The sequence below is a fragment of the Oncorhynchus keta genome, chromosome 25 (assembly GCF_023373465.1).
Source record: "Oncorhynchus keta strain PuntledgeMale-10-30-2019 chromosome 25, Oket_V2, whole genome shotgun sequence".
Classification (NCBI taxonomy): Eukaryota; Metazoa; Chordata; class Actinopteri; order Salmoniformes; family Salmonidae; genus Oncorhynchus; species Oncorhynchus keta.
In genome coordinates this window covers 17,379,165-17,404,408 of record NC_068445.1, presented here as the reverse complement: position 1 = coordinate 17,404,408, position 25,244 = coordinate 17,379,165, and the positions used below count along the sequence as shown (strand labels likewise).

Genomic DNA, 25,244 nt, shown 5'->3' with positions numbered 1-25,244 from the left:
CCCCGGATAAACCTCCGGTAGTAATTGGAAAACCCCAAAAAACTCCTTTACCGTGGTCCTGAAGTGGAAATCCGATGCCCTAGGAAGGAGATGGATTGTTGGAAAAACAAGCATTTCTCAGCCTTGACATATAGATCATGCTCCAACAGGCGACCAAGCACCCTGCGCACCAGGGACACATGCTCGGCGCTGTGTAGCAGAGTATATCAGAATATCATCGATATACACCACTACACCCTGCCCGTGCAGGTCCCTGAAGATCTCATCTACAAATGATAGGAAAACTGATGGAGCATTCATCAACCCATATGGCATGACCAGGTACTCATAATGACCTGAGGTAGTGCTAAATGCCGTCTTCCACTCATCACCCTTTTTAATACGTACCAGATTGTACGCACTCCTGAGATCCAATTTTGTGAAAAAACGTGCCCCGTGCATTAACCCAATAACCATATTGATCAGAGGTAGCGGGTAGCTATATTTCACTGTGATTTTATTAAGACCTCGATAATCAATGCACAGTCGTAAACCGCCATCCTTTTTCTTCACAAAAAAGAAACTCGAGGAGACGGGTGAAATGGATGGCTGAATGAACCCCTGATGCAGGGATTCAGAGACATATGTCTCCATAGCCTTCGTCTCCGCTTGCGACAGGGGATACACGTGACTCTTAGGATATGCAGCGTCTACCAGGAGATCTATCGCACAATCCCCCCGTCGATGGGGTGGTAATTGAGTCGCCTTCTTTTTACAGAAGGCGAGAGCCAAATCGGCATATTCGGGGGGAATGCGGAAACACCTAAACACCTACCTGAGCAATCTCGCGACCACCCCGTGAGAGCCCTCTGTGGCCAAGAAACAGTGGGGTTATGACAAACTAACGAGGGTAGGCCTAGCACCACAGAATATGCAGGAGAATCAATAAGGAAAAGACTAATCTTCTCCTTGTGACCCTCCTGCGTTATCATACACAAAGGTGCGGTAACCTCCCTGATAAACCCTGACCCTAATGGTCGACTATCTAAGGTATGAATAGGGATAAGCATATCCACAGGAACAATAGGGATCCCTAAACTATGAGCTAGACTTTTATTAATGAAATTCCCAGCCGCACCTGAATCAACTAGCACCTTATACTGGGAATGCGGTGAAAAATCAGGAAAAGAGACAGAGACAAACATTAGTGCAGCAGAGGGCTCTGGATGAGAATGGTGCCTACTCACCTGGGGTGACGCCAGAATGCCCTGCCTGCCCTCTCTATTCCCAGAGGAACCAACCTGGCACCGACCAGCAGTGTGCCCTCTGCGACCATGAATGGTGCTCGAGCTGGAACCCCCTCCGGTCTCCCTGCGCACCATCCCTCCCAATTCCATAGGTTCGGGAGAGAGGGTGTGGGAGGATGGAACAACCAGACCCCGATCTAGACGTCCACGAGTAGCCGGCATGTTGTCCAGCTTGATGGACATGTCCACCAGCTGGTCGAAGGTGAGGGTGGTGTCTCTACAGGCCAGCTCCCTACGTACGTCCTCGCGTAGACTACAACGGTAATGGTCGATCAGGGCCCTGTCGCTCCATCCAGCGCTGGCAGCCAAAGTCCTAAATTCCAAAGCAAAATCCTGTGCACTCCTCGTCTCCTGCCTCAGATGATAGAGGAGCTCACCCGCTGCTTTGCCTTCAGGTGGGTGATCGAATACTATCCGGAATTGGCGGGTGAACTCCTCAAAATGGTCCAACGCCGCATCCTCCCTTCTACACACATCTTCTCACGGTCAGATGGTACTGGGGAGGCCGTGGCTAGATATAAGTTTAGCTTGAGGAGGAAACCCTGGCAGCCGGCAGTATCTCCGTTGTATCCCGTGGGTAGGGATAAATGGATCCTCGATTCCGGAGAGGAAAAACGTTCACGGGAGATTACAGAGCTGATACAGTTAAGCTCCCTTGCTTGTTCCTGAACGCGTTTCTCCAGGTCCATGGGTATAGTGTCTTCTCCTGCTGACTTCATATATATTGGTCAGAGATTCTGTCACGCATAGGTGTAATAGGTGGCAGGGAAGTCAGGCGCAGGAGAGTCTAATGGAGTGTAAATATGGATTATTTTAATAAAGTTCCACGAGTATGCCCCATAACAATAAATGTAAGTACAAACAAACAAACAAACAAACAAACAAACAAACAAACAAACAAACAAACAAAACATGGGTACGAAGACCCGACGCGCACCTATACAAACAATCACACTACACTGACAACAAATCAATCTCTGACAAAGAGATGAGGGGAAACAGAGGGTTAAATACACAACAGGTAATGAATGGGATTGAAAACAGGTATGTGGGAAGACAAGACAAAACCAATGGAAAATGAAAAAAAGGATCAATGATGGCTAGAAGACCGGTGACGTCGAACGCCGAGCACCGCCCGTACAAGGAGAGGCAACGACTTCGGCAGAAGTCGTGACAGGGTTAACTACCCTGATCTTGCAACCTTTCAGTTACTAGTCCAACGCTCTAACCACTGGCTACCTGCCACAGTTGAGACAATGACTTATCATTGACCCAAGCCCAGCTCAGTTAACATATGTAGCTTAAATAAATGTTAATTTACCATAGTGTTATCCAGTCTATATAATATATGATTATAGATGTGTTCTTGTTTATTTGATGTATTGCCAAAATAAAGGTTCAATAAAAACTGACGACAAAGAGACCACATTCAAGTCCCCCATCCCCCACTTTGTCTGATTGCTGCTCTCTCTGGCTCCACAACAAACCCCCGCCCGGGCCATCTAGAGGTGTGAATACCCAACCAGCCTACAAGTAGAAGATGGTAAGTGCTTTACAGCAGAAAGAGACTTGGGACTTGGGACCAGCAGCACAATGATGTGTGGAGGGTGTTCTAAAAGTTTCTAAATGGAAATAGTGTTTTTTTAAATGTTTTACTTTGTGTGGTTTGTGATGTGTTTTCTTATGACATTAGATCAGTGTTGGCTGCTAACTTAGCCCTTTTCTTAAATATTTCCCTTCTGTGTTTGGAGACATTGGATCAGCATTCTTGTTGCATCTCTTGTTAGTACATTTTATGGAGGGAAGCTAATGATCCATAATGTATGACATTCCTGGGAGTGTGTAAACTTGTTTTTTTATTAGCATAGCATTTTTTATGTTTTCTATAGTTATATTCTTGAAAATGGATCAATTTACCAATTCGCCCACTTGGGTACATTTGGCCAAATCGTGAAGGACACCTAGGTGACTTCATACTAAATGTCATGTAGCTTGCTCATTCTTGAATTTATCAGTCTGAAACTTTGCACATACACCTGTTGCCCTCTTGTGGACTCCATCTACATTACCTGTGTGACCTTTCTCTTGCATTTCAAGGATGATGGTACAAAAAAGTTGTTACAGTTGTTTTTTTCTTTTAAATTTATACTACCAGATCTAATGTGTTATATTCTCCTACATTCATTTCACATTTCCACAAACTTCAAAGTGTTCCCTTTCAAATGCTATCAAGAATATGCATATCCTTACATCAATGCCTGAGCTACAGGCAGTTAGATTTGGGTATGTCCCTCTCGGCAAAAATTGGGAAAAAAGGGGATGATCCTTAAGAGGTTTTAAGGAGCCTTTTGGTCCTAGACTTGGCGCTCTGGTACCGCTTGCCGTGTGGTAGCAGAGAGAACAGTCTGACTTGCATGACTGGAGTCTTTGACAATTTCCTTTGACACCGTGCAGTATATACAGTAGGTCCTGGATGGCAAGAAGCTTGGCCCCAGTGATGTACTGGGCCGTACGCACTACCCTCTGTAGCGCCTTACGGTCAGATGCCGAGCAGTTGCCATACCAGTCGGTGATGTAACCGGTCAGGATGCTCTCGATGGTGCATCTGTATAACTTTTTGAGAATCTGAGGGCCCAAGCCAAATATTTTCAGTCTCTTGAAGGGAAAAGGGAGTTGTCGTGCCCTCTTCACGACTGTCTTGGTGTATTTGGACCATGATAGTTCATTGGCAATGTGGACACCAAGGAACTTGAAACTCTCGACCCACTCCACAACAGGCTCGTCATGTTAATGGGGGGCTGTTCGGCCCGCCTTTTCCTGTAGTCCACAATCAGCACCTTTGTCTTGCTAACATTGAGGGTGAGATTATTGTCCTGGCACCACACTACCAGATCTCTTTCCTTCTTCATACAGGCTGTCTCATCGTTCTCAGGGATCAGGGACACAGGGACACTGTTGTGTCGTCAGCAAACTTAATGATGGTGTTGGAGTTGTGTTTGGCCACGCATTCATGGGTGAACAGGGAGTAAAGGAGGGGACTGAGCATGCACCCCTGAGGGGCCCCAGTGTTGAGGATCAGCATGGCAGACGTGTTATTGCCTACCCTTACCACCTGGGGGCGGCCCGTCAGGAAGTCCAGGATCCAGTTGCAGAGGAAGGTGTCTAGTCCCAGGGTCCTTAGCTTAGTGATGAAAATTGTGGGCACTATGGTGTTGAACGTTGAGCTGTAGTCAATGAACAGCAGTCTCACATAGATGTTCCTTTTGTCCAGGTGGAAACAGGCAGTATGGAGTGCGATTGAGATTACGTCATCTGTGGATCTGTTGGGGCGGTATGCGAATTGGAGTGGGTCTAGTGTTTCTGGCATGATGGTGTTGATATGAGCCATGACCAGCCTTTCAAAGCACTTCATGGCTACTGACGTGAGTGCTATGGGGAGTTTACTCAGACCCTTTACTCAGTACTTTGTTGAAGCACCTTTGGCAGCGATTACAGCCTTAATTCTTCTTGGGTATGACACTCCCATTCTTCTCTGCAGATCCTCTCAAGCTTTGTCAGGTTGGATGGGAAGGGTCGAGGCACAGCTTTTTTTAGGTCTCTCCAGAGATGTTAGATTGGGTTCAAGTCCGGGCTCCGGCCAGGCCACTCAAGGACATTCAGAGACTTGTCCTGAAGCCACTCCTGCATTGTCTTGGCTGTGTGCTTAGGGTCATTGTAGTGTTGGAAGGTGAACCTTAGCCCCAGTCTGAGCAGGTTTTAATCAAGGATCTCTCTGTATCTTTCTTTCGATCCTGACTAGTCTCCCAGTCCCTGACGCTGAAAAACATCCCCAAAGCATGATGCTGCCACCACCATGCTTCACTGTAGGGGTGGTGCCAGATTTCCTTCAGGTGTGACGCTTGGCTTATAGGTAGGCCAAAGAGTTCAATCTTGGTTTCATCAGACCAGAGAATCTTGTTTATCATGGTCTGAGAATTTTTAGGGGTCCTTTGGCAAACTCCAAGCGGGATGTAATGTGCCTTTAATAAGAATGTGGTGATTGACAGAGTCGAAAGCCTTGGCCAGGTCGATGAATACAGACCTTATAAAGACAGGGTAGGATAGATTTAGGTCTGTAGCAGTTTGGGTCTAGAGTGTATCCCCCTTTGAAGAGGGGGATGACCGCGGCAGCTTTCCAATCTTTGGGAATCTCAGACGATATGACAGGCTAGTAATAGGGGTTGCAACAATTTCGGCAGATAATTTTAGAAAGAGAGGGTCCAGATTGTCTAGCCCGGCTGATTTCTAGGGGTCCAGATTTTGCAGCTCTTTCAGAACATCAGCTATCTGGATATGGGTGGATAAATGGTGGGGGCTTGGGCGGGTTGCTGTGGAGGGTGCCGGGCAGTTGACCGGGGTAGGGCTAGCCAGGTGGAAAGCATGGCCAGCCGTAGAGAAATGCATATTGAAATTCTCAATTATAGTGGATTTGTCGGTTGTAACAGTGTTTCCTAGCCTCAGAGCAGTGGGTAGTTGGGAGGAGGTGCTCTTATTCTCCATGGACTTTACAGTGTCCCAGAACCTTTTTTGAGTTTGTTCTGCCGGATGCAAATTTCTGTTTAAAAAAGCTAACCTTGGCTTTCCTAACTGCCTGTGTATATTGGTTCCTTACTTCCCAGAAAAGTTGCATATCACGGGGGCTATTCGATGCTAATGCAGAACGCCACAGGATGTTTTTGTGCTGGTCAAGGGCAGACAGGTCTGGAGTGAACCAAGGGCTATATCTATTCCTGGTTCTACATTTTTTGAATGGGGCATGCCTATTTAAGATGGTGAGGAAGGCACTTTTAAAGAATAATCCCAAATCATAGAAAATCAAACATAGACTGCCCACCCAACTCACGCCCTGACCATACTAAATAAATACAAAACAAAGGAAATAAAGGTCAGAACGTGACAGTACCCCCCCAAAGGTGCGGACTCCGGCCGCAAAACCTTAACCTATAGGGGAGGGTCTGGGTGGGCGTCTGTCCGCGCTGGCGGCGATGGTGCGGGACGCGGACCCCACTTCACCATTTTCTTAGTCCGCCTCATTGTCCGCCTCAGTGGCCTCCTAACCATGGCAACTCTTCTCAATGGACAGAGGGGCAGCTTGGGACAGAGGGGCAGCTCGGGACAGAGGGACGGAAGCTCGGGACAGAGGGGCGGGTCTCTGGCGCCTCTGGGCTGAGGGGCTCTGGCGCCTCTGGGCTGAGGGGCTCTGGCGCCTCAGACTCCGACAGCAGCGCCGGACAGGCGGGAGACTCCGGCAGCAGCGCCGGACAGGCGGGAGACTCCGGCAGCAGCGCCGGACAGGCAGGACCACCTGCAGGGAGGAGACAGAGAAACAGCCTGGTGCGTGGGGCTGCCACAGGAACCACCAGGCTGGGGAGACCTTCAGGAGGCTTGGTGTTAGGAGGAGGCACCTGAAGGACCGGGCTGTGGGGGAGCACTGGAGCTCTGGTGCGCAACCTTGGCACCACTTCCCCAGGCTGGACAACTACTCTAGCCCGGACCCTCCAGAGTGCAGGCACAACTACACGCACCTCTCCCTTAGGCTCCACTCCCACATTTGCACGGCACGAGCGGAGAGCAAGCAGAGGACGCACTGCACCCTCCCAGTGCCCCGGAGACACAGCACGCAGAGCCGGTGCAGGATACCCTGGACCAAAACTGCGTACCGGCGACCGGCAGGCACCATACGCCAGCAGGCACCAGGCACCATAAGCAGGCACCATACGCCCTGGCTTGATTCCTGTGATGCTGGCCGCTGTTGTTGCTGCTGCTGCTGCTGCTGCTGCTGCTGCTGCTGCTGCTGCTGCTGTCGTCGCTGTCTTTTACCACGCCGCTTGGTCCTTGATTGGTGGGTGATTCTGTCACGGTGTTCCTCCTCTTCATCTGAAGAGGAGAGGCGAGAAGGATCAGAGGACCAAAATGCGGCGTGGTATGTGTTCATAGTGAATTTTAATAAAGAGAACACTGAACACTGCAACACTATACAAAAGAGTAACAAAAACAATAAACCAATGACGACCGTGAAGCTACAAATGAGACCTGTGCTGACACAAGCCACTAACATAGACAATTACCCACAAACAAACAGTGCAACCCAGGCTACCTAAGTATGATTCTCAATCAGAGACAACTAATGACACCTGCCTCTGATTGAGAACCATACTCTTCAGATGAAGAGGAGGAAGACCGTGACAAAACCACAATGTCTATAACCTACGATTGGATTGAATCCCTGCCCTTATTTAAGACTGGTGAACTCACTATATGCTTATCAACTGGACAATACCTGTGTCTCCTTTGCCACTGCTAGGCTACACCGTACCTTCGAAGATGCGAAGTGCTTGTACATGCTGGCCGAAGCTTGTCTAGGTGGTGAGCTCTGGAGTCTACTGAATAACAGGTACTGATAACGGCAGTACTGTTTTCATATTATGTTTGTATATTTTACAGTATGGATTTTATAACTGAATTGATAGGATTTGAATACTTCTCCTAGGGAACAACATCGGAATATCCCATGAAACTTTCTGATCACTATTGTGCTCTTGCTTCTACATTTCAGAGGCTCGTTTGATGACAGAAGCACATGTTTTTACACTGCCTGTGTTGTTGAGGCCCTCATCTTCTTGCACCACAACAATATCATCTACAGGGACCTGAAGCATGACAATGTAGTTCTGGGCCAGTGCGGATAAGCCAAAGTGGTAACTTAAAGACTCCAGCTCCATCTGATGCATTTTTAATCCACAAAAGATGAATAAAGGGGGCATCCTTATAATAATATAGTAATTGTCAATTTCGTACATGGTTACACAAACAAATACAATACGTCCAAAGGTTACAGTTATATTATCATACATAGAACTGTTTCACTTTGGAAAATCTATGTTATAGATCCATTGAGATACCGAAAATCCATATTTATCACGTTTCAGGTAAGTCCCAGATGCAGACAACTTTGAATGAATAACAATTTATTAATCCAACAGGGGCGTGCAAACGACAGGCAGTGGTCAGTAATCCAGAAAGGTGGGGCAAAGGTACAGGACGGCAGGCAGGCTCAGGGTAGGCAGAGGTCAGTAATCCAGATAGGTGGGCAAAGGTACAGGATGGCAGGCAGGCTCAGGGTCAGGGCAGGCAGAAAAGGTCAAAACCGGAAAAACTAGAAAACAGGAATAATCGAGAGACAGACACAGAGGGAAAAATGCTGGTAGGCTTGACGAAACAAAACGAACTGGCAACAGACAAACAGAGAACACAGGTATAAATACACAGGGGATAATGGGGAAGATAATGGGTGACAACCTGGAGGGGGGGTGGAGTCAATCACAAAGACAGGTGAAACAGATCAGGGTGTGACAATATTCATAACTTCATTGTCCTTTGCCTTTCCTAGGTGGTTTCACGTCCTGACCTTAGTTTTTTATGTCTCTATTTTGTTTTGGTCAGGGCTTGAGTTGGGGTGGGCATTCTATGTTTTGTTCTATGTGTTTGGCCTGGTTTGTGTTTGGCCTGGTAGGTAGCCTGTTCCCACCTGTGTTTGTGGGTAGTTGTTTTCTGTCTTTGTATTCTGTACCAGACAGAACTGTTTCGGTCTCGTTCATTCTCTTTGGTGTTTTTGTCATTCAGTGTTCAGTTAATTTCATTAAATTTACGATGAACACTTACCACGCTGTGTGTTGGTCCGATGATTCCTATTCCTCATCATCAGACGAAGAGGAGAGTCGTTACAGAACTACCCACCACCATAGGACCAAGCAGCGTGGAAGAATCGACTCCTGGACATGGGAGGAAATCTTGGACGGCAAGGGACCATGTGCATAGCTGGGAGAGTATTGTCGTCCTAAAGAGGAGCTGGAGGCAGTCAAAGTGGAGCGGCGACGCTACGAGGAGTTGGCTCGAGGAAAAGTGCACGAGAGGCAGCCCCAGAATTGTTTGGGGGGTGGCACACGGGGAGATTGGCGGAGTCAGGTACGAGACCTGAGCCAACTCCCCGTGCTTACCGGGTGGGGCGTTGTACTGGTCAGGCACCGTGTTATGCGGTGGCGTGCACGGTGTCTCCAGTGCACGTTCACAGCCCTGTACGTTACATCGCAGCTCCTCGAATCGGCCGGGCTAGAGTGGGCATCGAGCCAGGAGGGATGAAGCTGGCTCAGTGCATCTGGTCTCCAGTGCGTCTCCTCGGCCCGGGTTATATGGCACCAGCCCTACGTGCGGTGTCCCCGTTTCGCCAGCACAGCCCATTGTGGCCTGTTCCAACTCTCCGCACTTACCTGGCTACAGGGGCTATCTAGCCAGGATGGGTTGTTCAGGCTCGTTGCTCGGCTCAGTGCATCCAGTCAGTCGGCCAAGGAAGAGGCTGCCTGTATGTCTCCCCAGCCTGGTAAGTCCTGTGCCTGCTCCTAGAACCAAGTCTCCCTCCTGTCCGGAGCTGCCCGAGCCGCCTTCCTGTCCGGAGCTGCCAGAACCGCCCTCCTGTCCGGAGCTGCCAGAGCCGCCCTCCTGTCCGGAGCTGCCAGAGCCGCCCGTCTGTCCGGAGAGCTGCCAGAGCCGCCCATCTGTCCGGTGCCGCCAGAGCCGCCCGTCTGTCCGGAGCCGCCAGAGCCGCCCATCTGTCCGGAACCACCAGAGCAGCCCGTCACTCCGGAGCCGCCAGAGCCGCCCGCCTGTCCGGCGCCGCCAGAGTCTCCTGCCAGTCCGAGGGTCGCCACTCCAGGGGCGCCACCTAAGTGGGACTAGACTAAGGTGGAGTGGGGGTCTACGTCCCGCACCAGAGCCGCCACAGCGGTGAAATGCCCACCCAGACCCTCCCCTATTGATTCAGGTTTTGCGGCCAGAGTCCGCACCTTTGGGGGGGGTGGGGTCCTGACCTGAGTTCCTTTTTTATGTCTCTATTTTGGTTTGGGCAGGGCGTGAGTTGGGGTGGGCATTCTATGTTTTGTACTTCTATGTGTTTGGCCTGGTATGGTTCCCAATCAGAGGCATCTGTCTATCGTTGTCTCTGATTGAGAACCATACTTAGGTAGCCTGTTCCCGCCTGTGTTTGTGGGTAGTTGTTTTCTGTCTTTATATTCCAGACAGAACTGTTTTGGTCTCGTTCATTCTCTTTTGTTGTTTTTGTCATTCAGTGTTCAGTTTATTTCATTAAATTTACGATGAACCACGCTGGGTGTTGGTCCGATGATTCCTATTCATCATCATCAGACGAAGAGGAGAGTCGTTACAGGTGAGGTATGGTTCTGCTAAGAAAGTGGACTTGGGTAAGAAAATGTGGACGTTCTGTGGCACACCTGGCTATGTTGCCCCTGAGATAATCCTAAACAAGGGCCACAGTGTATCTGTAGATCTCTGGTCTCTGGCCGTCTTCGTATTTGAGCTGCTGAGTGGAAGGTAATATTATTAAATAGTCTATAGTCTATTTCCCATGTTTTGTTCTCTGTCATCTCGAAGTCATTCTACTTCATGTCCCCTCTCAATCTTTACCTTTCCAGTCTACCATTCTGTTGCCCTGATCCTATGAATACGTTCACAGCTACCATCCGTGGGATTGATCTGGTTGAATTCCCTAAAACCATCAGTAAGAGTGCCTCAAATCTGATCAAGAAGCTCTGCAGGTGTAACACAGCTAAGCCATATAACAATGACTGCATACTGTTGTGTGTCATGATGTCTCTCTGTCCAGGCCTCTCAGGAACAACCCCGTAGAGACTTGGGAATCATAGAAATGGGTCCAAGGACAACAAGAAGCACAAGTAAGATGGCTGAAATGGGTTCCTGAGTGGTGCAGCGGTCTAAGGCACTACATTTCAGTGCAAGAGACGTCACTGCAGTCCCTGGTTCAAATCCTAGCTGCATCACATCTGGCTGTGATTGGGAGTCCCATAGGGAGGAGCACAATTGGCCCAGCGTCGTCTGGGTTTGACTGTGGTAGGTCTTCATTGTAAATATGAGTTTGTTCTCAACTGATTTGCCTAGTTAAAAAAAAAAGATGGAAACATCAGACTGTGGCACTGTCATCTATGGAGCAGCAGGTTTGTTATCTTGTTCTTTCTTTCAGGTGATTTGAATGTTTCAACTGGGAATGACTTCACAAAGGCACAATATCTGATTATTTGTAAATAGACAAATACATAATCTGAGCTTCATCATGTGAATGCATTCAACATCTGGTTGTTAAATCATAGGATGTTTTAGAGCACTTTAATTAATAGAAAAATGTAATTACCTCCAGCATTTATTTAGTTACAGTGTAACGCGCTTTACTCGTTCAATAGCTTATTCTCTCTCTCACGATACTTTTTTTCAAGCTGACGTCAGTCAAAGAAGAGGGGTGGTTAGTGTGTAGCATGGGGTAACACTTTGGCATGTGGTGGCGGGTGAGTATTTCGCTTCTCATGCTGAAGTAGGGGAACACAATTTGAAGAACATTGGTGATCTACATTTTACTCAGGTAAGAGGCGGTAACTCGAAACTTGTAAAACGATTTCTTTAAAGGCATGGGGAAAGTTATGTACTCGCTAGAAATAAGCTACAGTATGTAATTGTAACGCACTAGTAGTGACACTATTATTGGATACAAAGTAGCCTACCCATCGTGGCTTAAGTGCAATACACTGTTTTAACCTGTTCATCATTTCCATTCGATACATGCATTGAAATGTTTTGACAATTTTGAATTGTCCTGCTGCATTTTATGTCAATGGAGATAGAGAGACAGCGGTGTCGGTTCTGAAGATGATGCATGTTGATTTATATATTTGGCATGGATAGGACAGAAATACGATTTTCGACCTCACCTCTCCGACCTCACCAAAATGGTTTTAGTTGTCACATTGTGCCCTTTTGTTTTGCTAGCTACAGCATTGGGCAAAACTCCAATATCCACACAGTAACTAAAAAACACAATATTCTAAACTTTACAATGCATGGTCAAAAAAAGTCAGTTTCAAGGAAGGATATACATGTACTTCAGCACGTCTCTGTACTTTTAATTGTAGTTTATGGTGTGAAAAAACTGCACAATTATGGTGGTCGTTCTTTTCCCCAAAACAAAGGCTGAACCAAACCCATGTTTAGCTTGAGTTCTTTGGAATTCCTAATTTTGTATAGTCTGTATAGTCACTATAAATCATGTCTGGCTAAATGTCCCTATGTGTCTGCTTTGCCGTAATCTTGAAGTCTATGTCTGTCTATGGAAACCACGGGCAACGTGTTGAAAGTTGTCCCATGTTGTTGGAATGCACAGCCTGGGCAGGGCTGAGTTGACACACTGGTAGTGATGGTTCGTTCGCGAACGAACTGCTGTTTTCGAACGGATCTTTTTGGTGAACGTCGGGAACGAAATTGTATCTGTGACAGAGCCGATCATTTAACTCCCTGATTTGCAAACTGCTACTGATGCTTTTTTGTGCTCCAGACAGCTATTATTTTTTAGATAAGTTACAAAAAACATTATCTGAAAATGGCAATTCCTCACTGCAAGAACAGGTGGCGAGGAGAGTAGTGCTGAGCGATTAGTGCTTTTTGAGGTCGTTTCGGGTTCAATTATTAAAAAATAATAAAGATTTTCGGTTTTGATTTTTTTTAAACATTAAATGCACTATGCATTATGTGGGATGAATGCAATAGCAACACAGAATAAAACAATTAATACAATTCCCATGATGGTAATGACTGTCCATGACTGCTTCCCTTATTAATCCTCAGTTATTCACATTACTATGCAACAGGGTTGGTTATGGATCCATTTGCCAATGCATAAATGTGCATTTGATGTTTATGTATTCCTATTGCTTGGTTGAATTTACATATAGATGAGATGTTATGCCATTGGTCATGTTTGCAGTCTGATATTGACATACACGACTCTATTCTATTTTCATATTTACAATGTGTACGAGTTCACTATACATGGCCTGATATATGCAGTGCAATCTGAATGTATTTGAAGCCCTTCCCATTTTCCACATTTTTTTTACATTACAGCCTTATTCTAAAATGCATTAAAAAAAAATCCTCATCAATCTACACACAATACCCCATAATGACAAAGTGAAACAGGTTTTTAGAAATGTTTGCAAAAAATAAATACAAATACAAATAACTTATTTACATAATTATTCAGACCCTTTGCTATGAAACTCGAAATTGAGCTCAGGTACATCCTGTTTCCATTGATCATCCTTGAAATGTTTCTACAACTTGATTGGAGTCCACCTGTGGTAAATTCAATTGATTGGACAAGATTTGGAAAGGCACCCACCTGTCTCTATAAGGTCCCACAGTTGACAGTGCATGTCAGAGCAAAAACCAAGCCATGAGGTCAAAGGAATTGTCCGTAGAGCTCTGAGACCGGATTGTGTCGAGGCACAGATCTGGGGAAGGGCACCAAAAAACATTTGCAGCACTGAAAGTCCCCAAGAACACAGTGGCCACCATCATTCTTAAATGGAAGAAGTTTGGAACCACCAAGACTCTTCCTAGAGCTAGCTGCCCAGCCAAACTGAGAAATCGGAGGAGAAAGGCATTGGTCAGGGAGGTGACCAAGAACCCGATGGTCACTCTGACAGAGTTCCAGAGTTCCTCGCTGGAGATGGGAGAACCTTCCAGAAGGACAACCATCTCTGCAGCACTCCACCAAATCGGGCCTTTATGGTAGAGTGGCCAGACAGAAGCCACTCCTCAGTAAAAGGCACATGACAGCCCGCTTGGAGTTTGCCAAAATGCACCTAAAGTACTCTGAGATAATGAGAAACAAGATTCTCTGGTCTGATGAAATCAAGATTGAACTCTTTGGCCTGAATGCTAAGCGTCACGTCTGGAAGATACCTGCCACCATCCCTACGGTGAAGCATGGTGGTGGTAACATCATGCTGTGGGGATGTTTTTCCGCGGAAGGGACTGGAAGACTAGTTAGTGTCAAGGGAAAGATGAACGGAGCAATGTACAGAGAGTTCCTTGATGAAAACATGTTCCAGAGCGCTCAGGACCTCAGACTGGGGGCAAGGTTCACCTTCCAACAGGAAAATGACCCTAAGCACACAGCCAAGACAACGCGGGAGTGGCTTCACAATAAGTCTCTGAATGTCCTTGAGTGACCCAGCCAGAGCCCGAACTTGAAGCCAGTCGAACATCTCTGGAGAGTCCTGGAAATACCTTTGCAGCGATGCTCCCCATCCAAGCTGACAGAGCTTGAGAGGATCTGCAGAGAAGAATGGGAGAAACTCCCCAAATACAGGGGTGCCAAGCTTGTAGCGTCATACCCAAGCAGACTTGAGGTTGTAGTCTCTGCCAAAGGTGCTATTTCAGTTTTCCATTTTAGAATAAGGCTGTAAAGTAACAAAATGTGAACAAAATGGTCTGAATACTTTCTGAATGTACTTTATATATAATATATACAGTACCAGTGAAGAGTTTGGAAACACCTACTCATTCCAGGGTTTTTCTTTATTTTGACAATGTTCTACATTGTAGAATAATAGTGAAAACATCAAACCTATGAAATAACACATATGGAATCATTCAGTAATCAAAAAAGTGTTAAACAAATCAAATTATATTATATATTTGAGATTCTTCAAAGTAGCCACCCTTTGCCTTGATGAAAGCTTTGCACACTCTTGGCATTCTCTCAACCAGCTTCATGAGGCAGTCACCTGGAATGCATTTCAATTAACAGATGTGCCTTGTTAAAAGTTAATTTGTGGAATTTCTTTCCTTCTTAATATATTTGAGCCAATCAGTGTTGTGACAAGGTAGGGGGTATACATAATATAGCCCTATTTGGTAAAAGACCAAGTCCATAGTATGGCAAGAACAGCCCAAATAAGCAAAGAGAAACGACAGTCTATCGTTACTTTAAGATATGAAGGTCAGTCAATGCGGAAAATTGTAAGAACTTTGAAAGTTTCTTTAAGTGCAGTTGCTAAAACCATCAAGGGCTATGATGAAACTGGCTCTCATGAGGACCACCACAGGAAAGGAAGAGCCATAGTTACCTCTGCTGCAGAGGATATGTTTAATTAGAGTTAACTACACCTCAGATTGCAGCCCAAATAAATGCTTCACAGAGTTCAAGTAACAGACACATCTCAACATCAACTGTTCAGAGACTGCGTGAACCAGGCCTTCATGGTCGAATTGCTGCAAAGAAACCATTACTAAAGGACATCAATAAGAAGAGGAGACTTGTTTGGGCCAGGAAACACGAGCAATGGACATTAGACCGGTGGAAATCTGTCCTTTAGTCTGATGAGTCCAAGTTTGAGATTTTTGCTTCCATCCTCTGTGTCTTTGTGAGACGCAGAGTAGGTGAACGGATAATCTCCGCATGTGTGGTTCCCACCGGGAAGCATGCTTGGCTGGTGACACCATCTGTGATTTATTTAGAATTCAAGGCACACTTAACCAGCATGGCTACCACTGCATTCTGCAGCCATACGCATCCTATCTGGTTCGCTCTTAGTGGGCTATCATTTTTCTTTTTAAAGGGACAATGACCCAACACACCTCCAGGCTGTGTAAGTGCTATTTGACCAAGAAGGATAGTGGTGGAGTGCTACATCAGATGACCTGGCCTCCACAATCACCCGACCTCAACCCAGTTGAGATGGTTTGGGATGAGTTGGACTGCAGAGTGAAGGAAAAGTAGCCAACAAGTGCTCAGCATATGTGGGAACTCCTTGAAGACTGTTGGAAAATCATTCCAGGTGAAGCTAACCACCCTTTAACCTAACACCTAACCTTAACCCTAACCCCTAGTTTAGCTAACATTAGTGAGCTAGCTAACGTTAGCCACCTAGCTGGAATTCATAAGATATCATACATATTGCAAATTCGTACCATATGGTACATTTAGAAAATTCATACCATATTGTACTTTTTGAAAATTTGTAACATATTGTACGTTTTGCAAATTTGTACCATACAGTATAAATTGTAATTCGTTACACATCATTCAAAATGGGTGATGGACATCCACAAATTAATACAAACCATACGAAAAATAACATATCATACTAAATATAGTGTTTTAGTTTTACGTATAGAATAATCCAAAATGCTCTGAGACCAGGTTGCTCTAGAGGAGAAATCCTCATTCTGGTCCACGCAAATTCTTTCAATGTGTTAAAAATACAGTGCCTTGCGAAAGTATTCGGCCCCCTTGAACTTTGCGACCTTTTGCCACATTTCAGGCTTCAAACATAAAGATATAAAACTGTATTTTTTGTGAAGAATCAACAACAAGTGGGACACAATCATGAAGTGGAACGACATTTATTGGATATTTCAAAAAATTTTAACAAATCAAAAACGGAAAAATTGGGCGTACAAAATTATTCAGCCCCTTTACTTTCAGTGCAGCAAACTCTCTCCAGAAGTTCAGTGAGGATCTCTGAATGATCCAATGTTAGGATGAGGATCTCTAAATGACTAATGATGATAAATGATGATAAATACAATACAGTGTGTAATCAAGTCTCCGTATAAATGCACCTGCACTGTGATAGTCTCAGAGGTCCGTTAAAAGCGCAGAGAGCATCATGAAGAACAAGGAACACACCAGGCAGGTCTGAGATACTGTTGTGAAGAAGTTTAAAGCCGGATTCGGATTCAAAAAGATTTCCCAAGCTTTAAACATCCCAAGGAGCACTGTGCAAGCGATAATATTGAAATGGAAGGAGTATCAGACCACTGCAAATCTACCAAGACCTGGCCGTCCCTCTAAACTTTCAGCTCATACAAGGAGAAGACTGATCAGAGATGCAGCCAAGAGGCCCATGATCACTCTGGATGAACTGCAGAGATCTACAGCTGAGGTGGGAGACTCTGTCCATAGGACAACAATCAGTCGTATATTGCACAAATCTGGCCTTTATGGAAGAGTGGCAAGAAGAAAGCCATTTCTTAAAGATATCCATACAAAGTGTTGTTTAAAGTTTGCCACAAGCCACCTGGGAGACACACCAAACATGTGGAAGAAGGTGCTCTGGTCAGATGATACCAAAATTGAACTTTTTGGCAACAATGCAAAACGTTATGTTTGGCGTAAAAGCAACACAGCCCATCACCCTGAACACACCATCTCCACTGTCAAACATGGTGGTGGCAGCATCATGGTCTGGGCCTGCTTTTCTTCAGCAGGGACAGGGAAGATGGTTAAAATTGATGGGAAGATGGATGGAGCCAAATACAGGACCATTCTGGAAGAAAACCTGATGGAGTCTGCAAAAGACCTGAGACTGGGACGGAGATTTGTCTTCCAACAAGACAATGATCCAAAACATAAAGCAAAATCTACAATGGAATGGTTCAAAAATAAACATATCCAGGTGTTAGAATGGCCAAGTCAAAGTCCAGACCTGAATCCAATCGAGAATCTGTGGAAAGAACTGAATGAAAACTGCTGTTCACAAATGCTCTCCATCCAACCTCACTGAGCTCGAGCTGTTTTGCAAGGAGGAATGGGAAAAAATGCCAGTCTCTCGATGTGCAAAACTGATAGAGACATACCCCAAGCGACTTCCAGCTGTAATCGCAGCAAAAGGTGGCGCTACAAAGTATTAACTTAAGTGGGCTGAATAATTTTGCACGCCCAATTTTTCAGTTTTTGATTTGTTAAAAAAGTTAGAAATATCCAATAAATGTCGTTCCACTTCATGATTGTGTCCTACTTGTTGTTGATTCTTCACAAAAAATACAGTTTTATATCTTTATGTTTGAAGCCTGAAATGTGGCAAAAGGTCGCAAAGTTCAAGGGGGCCGAAAACTTTCGCAAGGCACTGTACTTCACTTTTTTTGGAAGTGGTTTAATTTAATTTAAAACATGTATTTGAACTCATATTTCACGGTCTGGCATAATAGTAGCCAACTTTTTAGCCTTTACATTAGATATGTTCTATTAGTCATGGTTTTTCATACAATTTTTAATTAAGCACTAAACAAAGAGCTGTTTGCGAGGCAAATGAACGGCTCTTTTAGGTGAATGGAGCCAAAATATCTGTCTCACTGATAAGACTCGGAATGCCCGTCACACACTGTCCTGTCTCTCTCTCTGGTACAGAAAGGGGAGGCACAGCTGTAGGATCTTAATTTGAGTCAGTTTGCTACAGCAGGAAAATAATCCTGCACTATTGCAGGACACGTGAATTATTATGTTGATTATAATTCATTATTATAACATTTTTGTTGAGGTTGCTACATTTTTCATAAGGGATAATATAGTCAGAAATGTCTAATTACAAACTTCAGATATACAAACATTTTTACATTTCCTGCATTGCAGGAAAGTTCTCCTGTAACAGGGTGATCAAATTAAGATCCTACATCTGTAAGGTAACACTGTGGACAGCTTAAGTCTAGTTTCCATTCATGCAGAGTGGGTTGTGCTGCTTTAGTACACAAACACACAGGGGCTGTCAGAGTGCTTGTTTGTTTCAGAGAACAGGTTACTTTGGAGTAAGACTCTTGGACACTTGTCAGATGAAAACACAGGTGATTTGAAATGGTCACTGACTTGTCATGTTATGTTTGTTTTATTTACTGACCAGCGGAAAAACATGAAGTCAACAGGAGTCAAATCTAATTAAAGATTAGAGCTTGGACGATAAACCGAAAATGTGCCTGTGAACCTGCTGAACACAGCTGAACCTGTGTGTCTTGTGTGCTTCTGAGTGTCTGTTTGCAAGTGTTTCTTGTTAATATCATTCCAAATACTGCAGTAATGTTTTGATATAGTCAACAAGTTACTTGGCTATATAAAATATCCTTATTGGAGAAAGAAAAAAGATATTAATCACTGAAAAGCTCCATTGCTGAAAGCTCCTCCACCACTCACTTGTCTGGTTGAAAGCCTCCTCTCCCACCCTGCCTCCCGACACAAGCCTCTCCCAACTGCCTGGACCCCACCTTTCAGTCTGCTCCCGACTACCCAGGCCTGCTCCCCCTGTCTGGTACAGGTATCCCTGCCACTTGCCCCCTTCTCCCCCGAGCTTCGCTCACCACTCCAGCACCCACTTACATGCACACACTGCAGTCTCTGATTTGAATTGTATTCTTAGCCTGTGAACTTGTGTGGACTTTTACTCTGGAACTTGTATGCGTTTAGATGTTTATTACTTGGCCTTTATTGGTATTTTATTGTAGATTATTTCTTGTAGCTTAGGCCTATTTGTGATTTGTGTGCAACCTCCTAGTCCTATAGACCGGAGTCTTACAAAACGTTAGGTTATTTCTCACGTTGATTGAAAAATAGACTACAAACAAACATGTTGCTGTTTCTGTTGTCTACCTTGACTCTTACACTGAGGATGATGCATTTAGGGCCTGATACTAGGCCTGTGGCGGTCACAAAATGTTGTCAGCCGGTTATTTTATATTATTTTGTAGAATGAAGAATACAATTGAACAAAGCTGAATAAAATAAAATAGATATTTTCTCTAACCGATGAGGGAGTGCACACATCCGGGTATTCTGTGTTGAGCGGTGAACAAAGAATTAGGTGTCTCCTATATGCTTAATTTAGAGTTATTACTGTAACTTTAGTTGTTCTAGAAACGTTGGGCTGTATGTTTAGATTTTTTAATACATTGCAAGGCTGCATGATGCGACTCTAAATGATGATTTGAAAAAAGTTGCTTGAAAGGCATGAGCTCTGCTTGTTTTTTTTGCGTAGACTACACACTCCAATAGTCTCTCATTCACAATTTGACAAGCACTTGATAATGCCTATAATTTCACAGCGGCATCCCATGTGTGTGGCTTCATGCACCCTAAAAAATGCACCCTGCATCGAAGCACCACATGATCTGGTCTTTCTCACAGGCTACAAATAAAGACAGACACATATGCAGGATGAAACTGCACGTGTCCTTATCCAATTCCAAGGTGCATATTGAAGATATTGAAATAGCATTTACTTAGTAGGCCTAATGAACAGCAAAAGCACTAGCCTATGTCAATCTACTATCCCCCATAGTACAAAAGTTGACCTATTCTGTGTTAGAAACAAATATTGCAAACATAGTCTGGGACAGTTGTGGGATGCGATTGTTCTCAAATTAATACGACCACTAGCATCAATTTGTTTTTAACGTAATGAGTCTGAAGCAACAGATGAGAACGTTTAGCTTAAAATGTTGATAAATATTAGGCTAAATCTTCACATGTAGGCGCAGCAATGCGCACATGGCAGTAGGCTATAAGTGCGACTGTTCCACTAGCGGGAAAACACAATTATCAAAAGTGACCACAAAAAAGCGATTATGCATGTAATGCTTTTATTATAAAGGTGCATTTTTATTGTGAAAATGATCTTCCCCAAACTTGAAACTCACCTGCTTCTTAAGTATGCCAGTTAGACTCTACACCACTTGTAAAGCAGATTAATGTCCTTCATTTTAAGAAGCTATTTGGACACTGTAGTTGTCATATAAACCTTATCAAAACATATAGGCCTATGGGCTGGGCTACATGAGTTGTGCGGCTATTATAAAAACATATTTAAAAAAATAAGGCATTGTTTCTTGCCTTAAGAGGGCATCATTCGGAAGTTTACATACACCTTAGCCAAATACATTTAAACTCAGTTTTTCACAAATCCTTGTACAAATCCACTGTTTTAGGTCAGTTAGGATCACCACTTTATTTTAAGAATGTGAAATGTCAGAATAAAAGTAGAGAGAATTATTTATTTCAGCTTTTATTTCTTTTGCCACAACTTTGGAAGTATGCTTTGGGTACATTGTCCATTTGGAAGAACCATTTGCGACCAAGCTTTAACTTCCTGACTGATGTCTTGAGATGTTGCTTTGATATATCCACATCATTGTCCTTCCTCTTTATGCCATCTATTTTGTGAAATGCACCAGTCCCTCCTGCAGCAAAGCACCCCCACAACATGATGCTGCCACCCTCGTGCTTCACGGTTGGGATGGTGTTCTTCGGCTCGCAAGCCTCCCCCTTTTTCCTCCAAACATAACAATGGCCATTATGGGCAAACAGTTCTATTTTTGTTTCATCAGACCAGAGGACATTTCTCCAAAAACTACGATCTTTGTTCTCATGTGCAGTGCAAACCGTAGTCTGTCTTTTTCATGCCGGTTTTGGAGCAGTGGCTTCTTCCTTGCTGAGCGGCCTTTCAGGTTACGAGTTAGGACTCGTTTTACTGTGGATATAGATAATTTGTACCTGTTTCCTCCAACATCTTCACAAGGTCCCGTTCTCTAGGAGACAGAATGCGTCTCCTTTCTGAACGCCATGACGGCTGCGTGGTCCCATGGTGTTTATACTTGCGTACTATTGTTTGTACAGATGAAAGTGGTACCTTCAGACATTTGAAAATTGCTCCCAAGGATGAGCCAGACTTGTGGAGGTCTACAAAAAAATGTCTGAGGTCTTGGCTGATTTATTTTTATTTTCCCATGATGTCAAGCAAAGAGGCACTGAGTTTGAAGGTAGGCCTTGAAATACATCCTTTTAAAGCCATGACATAATTTTCTGGAATTTTCCAAGCTGTTTGAAGGCACAGTCAACTAGGTGTATGTAAATTTATGACCCACTGGAATTGTGATACAGTGAATTATAAGTTAAATAATCTGTCTGTAAACAATTGTTTGAAAAATGACTTGTGTCATGCACAAAGTAGATGTCCTAACCGACTTGCCAAAAATATAGTTTGTTAACAAGAAATTTGTGGAGTGGTTGAAAAATGAGTTTTAATGACTCCAACCTAAGTGTATGTAAACTTCCAACTTCAACTGTATATAATTCCCAAGTGATAAGCTTGTTGTCACCCATTAGACTATTCTTGATTTAATCTTGTCTTTACATATACTAAATAATGTATGTGTGAAATTAGTTTTGATTTAGAATGGACCATTTTCATGCACCTGTCTCGAAAACAGAGGCATGGAAAAAGACATCTCTGCACTTAAATAGCGAATGGGGGACACTTTTCATGTGGTTCATTTTCATGTCAGCCAGGTAGGCTATAGTCTTGCTGTAAAGATAAGCAATGTGCTTAATATTAGGAAAGTTGATAAGTAAATATAGTAGGCCTAGCCTACAGAAAGCTGATGGCCTTTTTAATAGAGGCCATCACTCTGTTTTCTCGGGCAATTTCATAGCCTATAGAAATGTAGCGCAACATGAGCTCATGGGCTCTCATGAAGTGTTTGATTACATTTTCCATTACATTTGCATTGATGTCAGAGTGATTAGAGGGACAATAGAGTGCTGAGTACCAGGCAGTTAGCAAGTTTCGTAGGCCACTAATGACCATCAGCAGCATCAGAGCTTGGAGAAGCCTAATTGCCGTAACTAAATGGTCACGTGGAATTTGACTGCCTTCATGACTCAGCCGGTGTGGCGGTAATACGGTCACCGCAACAGCTCTAACTGATACCCCTTAAATGCAGAGAACTTTTAGTGTTTATTCCATGTTGCGTTCTGGGAGAAATCATGCACTTGCCCCACTATCACTGACAAAGACTTTGGCATTGATGGCTACAATATTTTTGGGTCAGATTGCAAATGTAAGGGTGGTGGTGTTGTTGTATACATAAAATACATGTTTTCGGTGACCATTCTGACTTACCAAACCCAAGCAATTTGATCATCTGTCTTTAAACATAAATCTTGATTATTTTTGGCTCCTGTTATAAACTCCCATCTGCTATTGCTGGCTCTCTGGATTGTATTTTTGCATTACAAGTCAGAATTATGAACAAATTTAATTTCAAATTACTTTACCTGTTGTCTGCCGATTTCGTCCCGATGTCGGAGGTAATCTGATACAAAATATCCACAGGGAAGTGTTATCAACCCGACCTTCAGTACACTGGTCTGCATATATTTTGTATTTCCAGTTTTTATTTTCAATACTGATGCAATTCGCACGACAAACACTTGCACAATGTGGCCGAGCCTAAGCGAACAGCAAACACTTCCAGCTGATTGCTAGGAAACTGCTTCAGGCGACTACATTCGGTTACAGTTGACATATTGAGCATCACGTGCAATGCGTCAACAGATAAAAAATACAACAGACAGAACTTACTGCAAAATGTCGGGTAAACAACACTTTCTTGTGGACATTATCACCACCTCCTACCTGCCAAAAGTACCACCTCCACTACCTATCATCATGAAAATGAACTGGAAGAAGTTTAATACTCAGGGATTTTAACATAGCCTGGAATAGAGTTGAATTCAGCCCTTTCTTACTTCCATAAAGCATTACTTCCATAAAGCATTCCAGGATATATACAACAAGCATGCCCCTTTCCAACAATACAGAATTAAGGGCAGAGATAACCCTTGGTTCTCAGATGAACTATCTGAAATCATAAGGAAACGGAATGCTATTTGGGCTAAAGCGAGATGGTCTGATTCAGCTGATGATTGGATGGGTTTTAAACGCTTTCGGAATTAGGGTGTGGCTATGACAAAAACTGAAAGCAGACCTCTACCTCAAATCTACTGCTGATAATATGAATAATCCTTTCAAATTTTGGCAAGTAGTGAAAGGTTTAGAATGCAACAAAAAAATGTACAGCTCCCTTAACAACTGCTGGTTGACCTCTATTCTGAACTCTTTTAAATGAAAATGTTCTTGATGCAGGTAGATTATTTGATAGGGTTATAGGTCAACATGAGTCCCCTGTGTAATTACCTAACACTCCCGAGCACTCCTTCTCGCCCTTCTCTTGTCTGAGTTGCGTAGAGCCCTGAAAGCAATTGATGTAAAAAATTAAAAAAAACCTGGCCCTGCTGATCTACAACAATAAACTGCAGACATCATTGCGCCCCCTTTTGGATTTTATGTCCATATTGCCCAGCTCTATTATATATGTTTAACCTTATTTCAGATAGGTCCTTCTTTTAATCAATACACTATGGAAGTCTAATGATGGTGGTAGGAGTGCTGCAAAGGCCTCCTGTGTTCTTTGAGTGTGTGTTGACTAGAAGGGGGTCTCTGCTCTGCTCTGTCTGCTCCTGGACAGTTCATCATCCCAGCAGCCCTAAATCGTGACGCATAGCTTGCCTCCTTTCTTCCTCTCCATCGCCTTCCCCTTCCCAAAACCTTCATTGTGACTGTGTTTTTCACGCTTCATTTGGGAATCACAGCCAGAAAACACCAGTGCATTTCACTCTCTCTCTCTCTCTCTCTCTCTCTCTCTCTCTCTCTCTCTCTCTCTCTCTCTCTCTTCTCTCTCTCTCTCTCTCTCTCTCTCCCCTTACTCTCTCATTCACTAATCTCACGTTAGTATTGTGGTGGCTTTTGATCACTGGAAATCTGGAAAACACTGCTTAATCTCTCTGCTTGATGAGGAAGTCCCTTACCAACCACATTCACCCCGTGCACCTCTCACCTGTGGAACGGAGCCCCAGGTGTGTAGTTAAACAGGCCCCTATGTTATTTTAGTGCAAAGACAATGAGGATAGCGATAGTGGATGCAATACTTTCCACAGACAAGTATTGCATCATCAAATATTCTTATTTACAAATGGTATGGTTTCTGTTTTTGTCTTATTGTTGCTCAATTTGGTCTATCTCTGCCAGCCAGCAAGAGTGAATATGCACAGACATGCAAACTGCCCTTGGGTGTCTTAAGTATTTGTTACTTCCTTTTGAAACTAAGCTGGTGCCTTACGGCAGCTTTTAATGCGTACCTTACTGAGCAGTATAGGTGATTCATTCCAGATTGTAGTGTTATATCTATAAGTTACAACACAGCAGATATACATGTTAGAGGCCTAAAATGGGTGTATTTAATCCCTCTTCGATATATCATATGCTTAGTAACTGTTTGACATGTCTCCATTATTCCCTTTCTCTCATTTCTGTTCTCATTTCTGTTTGGGAGTAAGTGCCAGGGAAGCACAATAGTCTCTGTCTGGCTCTGACAATAGCCATTATAAAT

General features: G+C 44.1%; 1 pseudogene; it reads left to right on the top strand.

Annotated features, from left to right (window-relative positions):
* The window catches only part of LOC118357855 (cGMP-dependent protein kinase 1-like), a 30,575-nt pseudogene extending 19,138 nt beyond the window's left edge, over window positions 1-11,437 (top strand).
* The last annotated feature ends 13,807 nt before the right edge of the window (window positions 11,438-25,244 follow it).